We start from the raw sequence: 13,314 nt of genomic DNA on the forward strand, positions 1-13,314 counted from the left end.
GTCCCTGAGCCAATCCCTCCCGTAGAGAAGCTCAAAACCTCCAAAAACAAACAAGAAAAAAACAGTCAATAAAATGCCAAACGGGCCTCTCTTTAGACAAGCTGCAAAATAAGAAAATATGAAAAGAGTAAGTTATGAATACATAAAAATGATAGCATGGTACTACAACAAAAATTCCAAATCATCCAACATGTAACACTCACTACAAGCTTCCCACGCCTGGGGCACAATCGAATCATGTGGTTCCCCTATTGCGTTATTTGAAATGAAAATATATCTAGAATGCCAACTCTTGGCGCTATCCGGAAGAGATAGCAAGTGGACGATTTGCCTTAAACTGATATCGAACATCATCAGTTCTATGCTTCTCCAAGCTGTAAGCCTGTAAAACTTCAAAAAAATTGAAGTGAACACCCCTCAGCTCACTAAAAACCTGAATGGCTATGAGAATGCGCCACACGTTTGGAACTAATTGACCCGGAGCGATACGGTAGTAAGTGCAAGCCTCAAACACTAGTCGAGGAAGAGGAAAGCGGGCACCCATCTGGAGAAAACACTCATACATGACCGTCCATCCTGGATATAACCAATCGGGCCTTTCCAAATCGGATGAAGCAGCCAGATTGGCACAAGGATGAATAGCATAGGCAGCACGAAGTTCATCCAACTTGTCAAACGTGATAGCAGACCTCGGGCTCCTATCTCCCAGCTTGTACATGGGAATACTTCCTTCAAGCGGTCTAGAAAAATTTTGCCCAATCCCAAACTAAAAAACAACCATGCCCCGCCGAGCCCGAGACTCGTTCCTTGTCACGCCATTCACTATATCTAGACAGCTCGCGTCATCATCCGACGATCTATAATTTTCACTACTCGACCCACTCGACACAAAAGAGGCAGACATGTCCAGAAACACCTAAATGAATAAATCGCTAAGTACTAAACAATGCATCAAAGGGCAAACATATAATCATATAATCCTACAAAACACCAACTTCTGCAAGAAAGTGATTTACAAAGAGCAAATCAAGGCCATGCTTAAAAGGCAATTATCAGTAATCCAAACTGGCAAAGTTATCCTTGAATTTATAGAATTGACTGATAGATTGCAACTCGACGTTCAAGTCCAAATTTAAATCACCAAACAATCTTCCAAAGATTACACAAAAACAAAATCAACATTGCTTGAGGATTTTCAAACCCAAATCCAATAGGAAATAGAGACTGCACTCAGGCAACAAAAATCACCACCCAATCATGAAATATCAGACACGCATGCATCAAAGAATATATATGAGAAGACAAATGATTTTATATTTCACGTGGGATTATTGGAGACACATTCCAAAGAAAATACAAAGATTCCACATAAATTTTAATTCTCCAAGTATTGTCAATTTGTTGCATTAATAATATTTAGAGCCATATGATCCTATATAAGGATCCCTGTTTTGATTCCATGTGACGTGCTCTAAGTGGAGAAAACAACGACATACCACAAGATGCTCATCAAGTTGCCAAAGTTCAAGGCTCTAATCTCCAAAAATAAAATATCCAAGAGTTTCACAAAAATATTCATTCATTAGCAAAGGCCATCAAAAATTGAAATCCTATCTGTTGCTTATCATGTTACACCATCTGAACAAAGTATTCAAATATGAAGAAGGTGACCCCACAAAAAAACAAAAAAAAAATGAAAATAAGCAAAATTGTGCTTCACCACGCCGCTGCCAAGAAAATTCTCCGGCCAAACGGTCGCCAGAATTGACCCTCCTTCTTTCTCCCTCAGCTGAGAACGCAACACACATAAGCCCAAAGCGGCGTCGCTGCGTCCAGAATCCGGCGGCCACAGGAGCAGGCAAAGCCATTCGCCCCTGCGCCAGACGCCCCACAATTTCTCTTCTTCGCTGCACAAATCAGCAGCTGTCGTCGGCGACACTTGGTTGCCGCCGCCTACCTCGCCTCTCCGGCTGCTCAACTCCCTCTCAAACTAGCAAACGTAGATAATACAAGTCACAAATTCAAATTGATGACACAACACAGATACAGGCTGTGAATTACAGATTCACAAAAGCAAAAAAAAAAACTCCTCGCTCAAATCTATCCCAAAATTACAAGAACTCTAAAAGTGAAAAGGAATTATAGCACGACTTACCTCAAAAACTGTCGGACGCGACTTCCCCAGTTCGACCCTCTCATCTCACAACTCTACTACAGCCGCCGGCAACGCCACATTGCCGCCACCTCTCTCTTCAGCCGAACCCACCGCGGCAGCAGCTCTTCCGGCGAAGGCACCGCCACCTCCAAGTGATACACAATAGCAACTTAAGATAAGGTATTTTGTAATACAAAGATCCAACCTAACCTTCTTCTCCACTGAACACCGGCGAAAAACGGTTGGAGCATCACCTTCGCTGCCTGAATCTCTTCCCAGCTCGTCTCCCTCACTACACACAATAAGCAACGGTCACTGGCGACACCACGCCGCCGCCGCATGTCTCACCTCGGGCTGCCACCGTCCGTTCAGGGAAACAACTAGAAGAACTGACGTTGCTCCCTCTGTCCTCTGGCGGCCAAGAGCCATCTTCCTCTATCAATCTCCTCTTCTCCCTCACACAAATCACAGATCCGGCCCCAAAAAACACAAATCTCTCTCTCAATCGCAGTCACCGCCGTCGCCTATTGAACGACGGCGTCACCCAAATCCCCAAATTGAAATCGACGCTGCGTCCTCTCGTCTTCTCTTCTCCCTCGCACACGCGCACGGCCGAACCGCTACCTCTCTCTTCAGCCGGAACCCACTGCGGTGGCTCCTCCTCCGACGAAGCAACGTCCAACCACCGCTCGCCTAACGACCCCAGCCCCTAAGCCACGCCTGAAAAAACCTAGGCACCAACCGCCGTTCGGCGGTCTGAGCCGCTTCTGCCCTACAGGAAGAAAGAGGCGAGAGAGTGAAACGAGAAAAAGAAAATAAGATGGGAGAGAGAAAGATACTCCCTTTTTCTTCTTCATTTGGACCAGACGGGGAAACCAATAACACCCATTTCTTCAATTTCTTGACCAGGCTGGAAAGCAATTGATTTAAGGAATCGATAGTGCAATTCGACTTAATATGTCGCATTACAGGCTGGATCATTTAGTTATTTCGACAATTAGACCCAGGCTGGAGTTTAATCAATTTGAAAATTGGAATCAACATACTACAGACAGGCTGGAGGAATTAATTTGAAAATCAAGCCAGACTGAAATACTCCACAATTTCAATAAACGGGCCAGGCTGGAATACTTAGCAAATTTGCCTCTTGCAAGTTTTAACTCTCAGAAATTGAACCAGACTGAAATACTCCACTATTCCGATAGACGAGCCAGGCTGGATATACTATAATATTAATTCTATTTTCCTTCTTCAATTGTCGAACCAGATTGGAGATTAGGCAAGATTGAAAAGATCTACATCAATAGTACAAAATAATCCAACATCCAGAAAATTCGAATCAGGCTAGGATAAATAGAAGATTCGTCACAGGCTGAAAATGAGTTAATTTGAAGAATCAATTCTATTACTGGGTTCAATATGTTACATACAAGTTGGAGCAATTAGTTACTCAATTTTCGACAATGAGCCAAGCTGGAGTAAATAAAAACCTTGCGTATTCTACAATTCCAAGCTGTGTTATATTTCCGACAATAAGCCAGGTTGGAGTAATAGGGAATTTTGCCTATTCCAAAAACCCAAGCTGGGAAACATTTACCTATTTCAAATTTCTAAGAGAGAAGAAAATTCAAGCTGCTCTACATCTCTACAAATTGTATTCTTTTAGTCCCAAGTTGGACACGGTTATCAGTTGTCAACACAGACTGAATTCTTCATTTGTCAACATAACTACAAGCTGTATAATTTGTATCGACAATAACTACAAGCTGTATTTTGACAAATAAGCCAGGATGGAGAAATTAGAAAAATTCTCCACCTCAAATTTCCAAACTGAGAAATATCTGCCTATTTCAACGTGTCTATTTCGAATTTTCAAACTGCAAATTTCAACAGAACAAAAAAAAAAAAAAACCAAGCTGGAAGATATGCACCTATTTCAAATTATCAAGCTCCAAATTTCAAGAGAACAAGGGGAAAAGAAACCCCCAAGCTGGTGAAGCGCTCCAAAGCTCAACAAGCTGTATTTTGAAGAAAATAAACTTCAAAATTGATTAATCGCTCCAAGCTTATAAAGTACAAAATCCCATGTTGGCAAACCGATCTAACTTAACTCACATATTTACAAGCTGGCATTTAAAAATTCGAACTTGTCCACGCCGTCTACTTTCGCGGTATTATTTACAGGCTGGTAAGCCAATTTATATATACACGCTTTACAAACCGGTCTCGAAATTTAATAGCAAGTCGACGCCAACTGGAGTAATTTCCTTTCTACAAACCGATTGGTTATATCAACTGAGACAACCCGACGTTCCGAGAAATTCACCTCTACGGAATAGCTATAATCAAATTGACTCTCCAATTAGAAAATTCTAATTGTAGAGTGGGGGGCTAACTGTAGTGGGCAAAGTTCGTCAACTTGGCTCAAGCCCAATTAACCTTCCAAGCTGGACCAATGAGCTAAACAGCCCGGTCAGTCCAGCCCGACAAACTTCGAACCAACTTGGATCAATAACGAGGCTGACCCATTTACTTAAGAAAACTTGTTCGCCCAGCCTGATAAGTCAAGTTATACTTATCTCGAGATCAACCTGGACCGACCCAGGATGACTATCCCACTTCAAGTCCAATCTGTCTGAACCGTCAGGCTGAATAATTCGCACTCAGCCTGGCCCATCAAGTCAATCCGCCAAGCTAGCTCGCCAATCTGGCACGATCCTAAAAGGCTCAGTCAGTCAAACATATTGGTGTATCTAGCCCAAAAAGCTATAGATCAACTTGAATCGATAACCAGGCCGAAGGTATCACATCCGGCCCAAGGGTTACCGCCCACCTTGTTGACGAAGTCACATGACCTAGCCATCAACCCTAAGAAACATCTTTCGCCAAGCTGACATAGTCAAATGGTGAATCTTTACGATCCCGTCCAAATCGCAACGACCTGGGAGATAAGGGCCTTGACGAGGCCAGACTGTAGAAACCCTAGCGGCTGGATGTCCACTATATAAACAGCCCGACTAGGTCATCAAAAGGGACACGAAAAAATCTTACTTGCTATCGACTCCTTGAATTCTCTCTACTCCGCCGCCTAGCCAACTTGGCCTACCTCCGCCTCCCATATTCCATTATCACAACACACTGTCACCGTTTCCACCCTCCGACGCCGCTTACAGCCTGGAGCAACCGCACACTCCAGCCTGCCTTTCTCTATATTTCAATTCGCTTATCATTTTATTTTGCTATTCCGCTACTGACTTGAGCGTCGGAGGCTCTACGGTCGACACCCCCACCCGGTGCTCAACCTAGGGCTCTTACGTGTTCTTGTGTTGACAGGTTGCTAGTGCCCGATCTATCCGGACGTGCAGACGTCAACTTCAATTGTAGATTTTAGCCTCTACAATAATACTATGAATTATATTGAAGTTTTATTTTAAAAAATTAATTGTATTAAAAAGTATATAGCACGACTTTGAATTTATCAACCTATTATTAGCTAATAAAAGTGAAATTAAATGATGAAAAATAATTATATGTTCTAAATTGATGGAATAAATCTTAATTAATAATCACAAAATTAACTAAAGCATATAAAGTTGAAATTGAAGAAAATATAAATAAAAAATTAAGCAAAATTGATAATAGAATATAAAATATGACATAAAGTGTGGTCCAGTGAATCTCATTCGCAATTGTTGAAGTTTATGTTTATGCAGTTTTCAGCAAGATTGGACCATTTCTAGACGTTGGGCCCCCGCTTATCATTCCTATGTAGTGGTTCCACTTTTTTTTGTGTGTGCAGGCGATTAGGTTAAATTTAATACAAAAGTTAATTCATATTTTGACTTACACACCCACCCTCATATCACACACAAAAATATATTCATGGATGATTGATTTTATGGTTAAAAGTCTTAAAGTTTAAATTTTATCAATTCTTTTTAGACGTAAAATCATCGCCGCACTCACAAATTACACACATTTTTATGGGTACCCAAAAAAAAAAAAAACGTTTTGTATGTTCCCACTTATAATATTATAATTGAAATTCACACAAATTAGTACAAACCAAAAGGAAAGTATTTATCTTAGTGGGCTATTCTGAATTTTTAATAGAGCAATTATGATTTTAACAAAATGTAGCCATCGCATTTATGTTTGTTAGCTAATAGGGAATTTGAATCCACCACGGATGCATCTACTCATTAAACTTGATGCGCATATAATAATTACAAATCATACAAGGAAGGTAAACTTTATGGGACACTGTCCAAATTTGGACCAAGTGAAAAATATATAAAGATAGGGGTTGGGCGTTGGACGTTGGACGGTACAGCATACCTTATTAAATCCCTCATATTTTATACCTTATTTTTACCTTCGGTATGGAAAAATCGCATACATTTACCTTATCTTTACCTACGGTATACCTTAGGTCAGTATACCTTAAAGTACAGTATGAAAAAATCTCATACCTTCACTGTACCTTTATTTTGATATATCTTACTGTGTTTCGGTATACCGTATCATATTTTAGTATACCGCACATTCACGGTATACAAAATAATCGGTATATTAAAATTGATAAGTTTCGATACGTTATTATCGATAACTTATTTTTTTTTCAAATATGTTTACCTAATGAACAACATCTAACAAATATAATAACTATAATAAACTCAAATACAATAAAATAAACTACACAAAATTTATTCATGTCTTAATAATTTCAAACTAGTACAAGTCCTAAGTACCATATTCACATATATGTATATTATAACTATGTAACTCATATAAAGCTATTAGTATATCATAACTATGTAACTCATATAAGGTAATTATATAATAACAATATTATAATACTAATATAAACAATGCTATAATTCAATTATATTAAATTATTATATTACATTTTATTCATTTTTATATAGTTTGATTATATTTATATGCCCTCTAATACATATATATTCATATATTATATAATAAACTACATAGATGTTATAAGTTAGTAATATTCTCATACATGTATATTCATATATTATAGTATTAAATTGTATAATAAACTACATAGATTATATACATCATTCTACAATATTATTAATCAATATTTTTAAAAGTATCTACATAAAAATATGTATATTTTAAATATATATATATATATATATATATATATATATATATCGTAATTTTCGGTATACCGACAATCGCGGTATCATACCGAACAAGGTATGATACCGTATTATCGGTATATACTGTAAACTGCAGTATACCAGACAAATGTATTATACCACATCAGCGGTATATACCGTTAGACGGCATATACTGGTATACCAATAATACGGTATATACCTTTAATACAATATTTATTGATTTTTTCGGTATATATTGTGGTATCGGTATACCTCGATATTTGGAAAATTCATACATTTACCTTACCGAAAATTTTCGGTACGATATCATACCTTACCGAAAAATCCAGTATACCTTAAGTTCGATATTTTACGATATTTTTCGGTACGATATGATCGATATACCGAGTTTTCGGTATATTTCTCAAGCCCTATATAAACATGAATCCATTATGTATATATGCAATCAAATTCTCGATATACTCGATTGCAAGTATTTTAAATTTTGTTAAATATATAGTGAAATTTTATTAATAATTGTGGTCTGAGCATTCTATTATAAAATTTTGTCAATATATTAGGACTATAATGCACAAAAAGGGTGTCGCACGTGGTCAGGGACGGAGCTAAATTTTAAAAATAGATGGGCATAATTATAATTTTACTTATAAAAAAATTGATATAATAATAATAATAAATTGTATGGGTGATCGTCCAATCAAGTCTAGTATGTAGCTTCGTCCTTGCATGCGGTCCAGGCATACTGCCACATGCACTCATCGCGTGCAAATTTCTATTGCACATTGTTTTTGTTTCAGTTCATTTTCTTATATCTGTAGTTTTATTTTTGATTCGTTTCCACCTATAAAACTTGTATAGTGTTGAACTTAATGAAAACAAGAGTAAAGATTTGAGAGAGAGATTTTCTGTGTATTGACTGAAACTAAATCAAAGGAATACAAGGTACAAAGATATATAAATAGAGAAAGAGTAGGAAGCACGCATGCTTCAGTAGCTTAACTAACATCTTAACTACCTCACTAACAACTTTGTAACTTCTCTTAACAAACTAAAGCTAAACACGCTTTTTACTAATATGAGCTTCTTCTTACTCCAACATACTCCCAGAAAGATTTGCTTTGACCTAGAAACATTTATGCCAAAGGAAGTAAGTTGAGCTTACTGCGAAGATGACAGAACCTATGCTCCGATAATGGTTTGGTGAAAATGTCCGCTATTTGGTCCTCAGTGGGAACATGACCAACCTCTACAACTTTGGCCATTACCTTTTCGCGCACAAAATGTATGTCTACTTCGATATGCTTCGTCCGAGAATGGAAAACAGGGTTGGCAGAAAGAGCCACTGCACTGGTGTTGTCGCACCATATTTGATGAGGACTGGGAATGACTAAGCCAAGTTCTGTGCAGAGAGCATGCAGCCATAAAAGTTCAGTTGTGATGTTCGCAAGTGAGCGGTACTCCGATTCCGCACTACTGCGAGAAACCACCGGCTGCTTCTTGGAGCTCCAAGAAGCATCCCCCTGTTGACCGACGATCATCGAGGCAGCCAGCATAGTCGGCATCGGAGAAACCAACAAGCCGAAGGTGAGAGGAAGGTGTGAACTGTAAAGCAAGATGGGACGTCCCTTTAAGATAACGCAAAACACGCTTACATGCAGACCAATGGGCGTCTGTTGGCTGAGATAGAAATTGGCTAAGTTTGTTGACTGAGAAAGCGATGTCGGGGCGGGTTAACGTTAGATACTGGAGCGCCCCAACAGTGCTCCGATATAGAGACGAATCAGAGAAGATAGAGCCATCTGCCTTTGTAAGTTTTGGAGAGGTAGCCATCGGTGTAGAGCAAGGTTTGCAGGAGGACATATTTGCTTTGGCCAGCAACTCATTGAGATATTTGCGTTGGCATAGTGAATAAGATGAGGAAGTGGGCTTAGTGACTTCAATGCCTAAAAAGTAACTGACTTCTCCAAGATGTTTGAGAGCAAAAGTTGCATGTAGCTGAGCAATCAAGTCATGTACAACTGCATCATCATCACCTGTAATGAGAATATCATCTACATAGATTAGCACCATAAGTAGCTTGCCATTACAGTTTTTGTAGAATAAGGAGAAGTCAGAGGTGGAGCGTTGAAAACCAAGCTGATAAAGATGGCCTCAGAGCTTATCATACCAAGCCCTAGGGGCTTGCTTAAGCCCATACAAGGACTTTTGCAACTTGCAGACATAGTCAGGATGAGCAGGGTCCTCGAACCCTTGAGGTTGCTTCATGTAAATAGTATCCTCCAATTCACCATTTAAGAATGCATTATTGATATCCACTTGTTGGATTACCCAACCTTTGGTGGCAGCAATAGAAAATAGGAGCCTGATTGTAGAAGCTTTAACAACCGGGCTAAAGGTTTGAAGATAATCCACTCCAGCAATTTGTTCAAAACCGCGAGCAACAAGGCGAGCTTTGAGCTGATCTAGAGCACCATCAGCTAATGTTTTTATCCGGAATACCCATTTATTGCTTATTACCTTATAGCTGGGGTCAGGAGGCAGTAAGATCCAAGTGCCTTTAATACCTAAAGCAGCTATTTCTTTGTTCATTGCAGCTAGCCAACCAGGGTGATTTAGAGCCTCCTCTGTGGACAATGGCAGAGCAGGAAGTGTGTTTGTTTCTTGAGGATGAGAGGATGCAGAGAAACTGCTTGCATCAAAGGTTTCTTGGATAACAAGATCAGTGGAGTTATGCTCACTGTTCACTGAGACATAGAACACCTGCGCAGCATAACTTTTAGGCTTGAAAATACCATGCTTGGCACGGGTAACCATGGAATGAGTGTTAAGGTTTGATGGAGGTGGGGTTGGCGGAGAGAGTGATGGAGCAGGATTAGTGGAGGGGTGGGAGAGCTCAGTTGAGTTGGGTTCTGAGGATGATGTGATAACATCTGGAGTACTAGAGGAATTGGAGTTGGATGAGGAAGGATTTGATGTGATAACATCTGGAGAGTTGGAGTTGGATGAGGAAGTATTTGAGGAAGATGATGGAGGGGAATGAGGAAGTGGAGTTGGGGCAGAAGGTCGGAGAGGAATGTGTGCAGGAAATGGTGTACCAGCAGTAGAAAGTGAAGAAGGAGGAGGAGAAGTAAACATAGATGCATAAGGAAATTCAAATTCATTGAAACTAACTGTATCTGTAATATAAACTTTCTTTTGAGGACTGAGACACCTATATCCTTTATGATTTTCACTATAGCCCAAGAATATGCACTTTTCAGACCTATACTGCATTTTATGATTTCTATAGGGTCTTAGGTAGGGATAACAAGTACAACCAAAAACTTTTAGTATTGTGTAATCAGGTATTTTGTTAAACAAGACTTGATAAGGAGACACATGCTTGAGTGAAGGGGTGGGCAGCCTGTTTATAAGAAAGGCAGCTGTTTGAAAAGCATCCCACCAAAATTCAAATGGGAGAGTGGACTGTGCTAGAAGAGTAAGACCAGTGTCTACGACATGTTGATGTTTTCTCTCAATTTTACCATTTTGCTGATGGATATAGGGACATGGGTGTTGGAAGTGAATACCTAAGGTTTGGAGATGTGAAACTAAGGGCCTAAACTCCCCTCCCCAGTCAGTTTGAAGAGATTTTACTTGAGTGTTAAATTGACACTTGATATATGTTAAGAAATTAATAACAACTTGGGCAGCTTGAGATTTTAGAGTGAGGGGAAAAAGCCATGTGTATCTACTAAAATCATCAACAAAGGCTATATAGTATTTGTAACCAAGTGTGGAGGATGCATGTGATGGTCCCCATAGGTCAGAATGCACTAAGTCAAAAGGAGCTTTTGTGTGCACAACCTGTGGAGTGTGAGGTTTCTGATGCATTTTACCAAGTTTACATGCCTCACAAAATTCTAGTTTAGAGCTATCAAAAGGAATGTGTAAAGACTTGCATATTTGAGCTAAAGCATAGGAACCAGGATGACCAAGACTTTTATGTAAAGTATTCAAAGATTGTGTACACAGTCCAGCAAAAGTCTGGGATTTATTACAAGATACAGAGCTTTGAATGCAGTTGAAAATACCTTGAGATCTAGAGACAGCAGTAACAGTTTTACAATTGAAATCAGTAGAAGTGTTACGATTTCTGGTGTTATGGAGAGAAGAGAGGTCAAGCTGGTACAGTCCATTAGAGAGTTTGCCCATCAGGAGCACCTTGTTGGTGTGATTGTCCTTAACAAAACACGAATTATGGTTAAACTCAATAGTGACATGATTATCTTTTGTGAACTGAGAAATGCTAAGGAGATTTTTAGTAATTTGAGGCACATACAGTATGTTGTTTAGAAGTAATGAGTGTTGTGAGGAAGAAGAAGATATACTGTTTGAACCAATGGAAGAGATTGGGAGAGCTGTACCATTGCCAACCACAAGGTTTTCAGAGCCATTGTAGTCAGTGCATATAGCAAGATTGTTCATATCATTTGTGATGTGAGCGGTTGCTCCACTATCCACATACCAATTTGTGTCATCCTGCAGAGCTTCCTGAGAAATAGAGGCATCAGCAGACGAGTTACTAGTATCAGTATAGAAAGCCTGAGGAGAAGTTAGAGTATTTTCAGTGAAGTGAATGTCAAAGCGTTTGAAACACTTGATGGCAACATGTCCATTCCGGCCACAGAGTTGGCAAGTAATGACTTTTCCCGATGAAGTTTTGCCACCACGGTTTTGATAACTGCCTCTGCCAGGAGTTGAGCTTCGACCTCCTCTATATGCAACATTTGCAGCAGCAGGTTCAAACAGAGTGTGCATAGTAGATTGCTGTTGTTGAAGGCGTAGTTCATACGCTTGGAATGCATACTGAACCTCTTGCAGATTTTGAGGTTGAGAGTGATGCATGATGTTAACAACAAGCGCCTCATATTCTTGACCAAAACCAGCCAAGATATACATCAGTAATTCATCATCGTTGATAACCTGTCCAACAGCAGAGAGTTGATCCGCGTAACCACGCATCTTAAGAAAGAAATCATCCACTGATTGAGAGCCTTTTTTCGTTGACTGTAGAAGAAGTCTGAGTTGCATGATGCGCGCCTTTGACTGTGACATGAATAGACGCTCTAGAACATTCCAAACATCGCCAGCAGTTGCACAGCGGACTACATGTCCTAGCATCGATTCTGCTAGAGAGGATAGGAGCCAGCTGAGGAGCAGCTGATCTTTGCGGTGCCAGATCTCGAAATCTGGATTAGGCGCAGGCGCACCAGATGATGCTGACGGTAGAAAGCGGTGGGGAGCAGCAGCGGTGGGGGAGATGAAACGATCAAAACCATGAGCATGTATGGTAGAGAGAGCTTGAGCACGCCAAAAGGCATAGTTATGGCGATCAAGCTTGATAATGGTGGGAAAGTGAGGTAGATGAGGAGAGTTGGAGCGTGAATCCATGAGATCTGACGAAGAAAACAAACTTTGAACAGAAAAAAAAAGGAGATCGATCGAGAATTGATCGAGGAGATGATGTGATAACCGATCTAGAATAGATCGAGAAGAAAAAAACGAATGAGATTTTCAATCGGTAGATCGATCGAGAATTGATCGAGGAGAGGATCGGAGAATCGACCTAGAATTGATCGAAGGAGGAAGATCCACGAATGAGATCTTCAATCGGCGAGTGATACCATGTTGAACTTAATGAAAACAAGAGTAAAGATTTGAGAGAGAGATTTTCTGTGTATTGACTGAAACTAAATCAAAGGAATACAAGGTACAAAGATATATAAATAGAGAAAGAGTAGGAAGCACGCAGGCTTCAGTAGCTTAACTAACATCTTAACTACCTCACTAACAACTTTGTAACTTCTCTTAACAAACTAAAGCTAAACACGCTTTTTACTAATATGAGCTTCTTCTTACTCCAACATATAGACATAAGCTTCAATTCTATCAAGTTCAATATTTTTTATTTTTACCTAATATTTTATAAAAATTCACTCTAACAATGAGAAAGTAGCAAGTTTTTAACAA

This window comes from Salvia miltiorrhiza, chromosome 2, assembly GCF_028751815.1.
Source record: "Salvia miltiorrhiza cultivar Shanhuang (shh) chromosome 2, IMPLAD_Smil_shh, whole genome shotgun sequence".
Lineage (NCBI taxonomy): Eukaryota > Viridiplantae > Streptophyta > Magnoliopsida > Lamiales > Lamiaceae > Salvia > Salvia miltiorrhiza.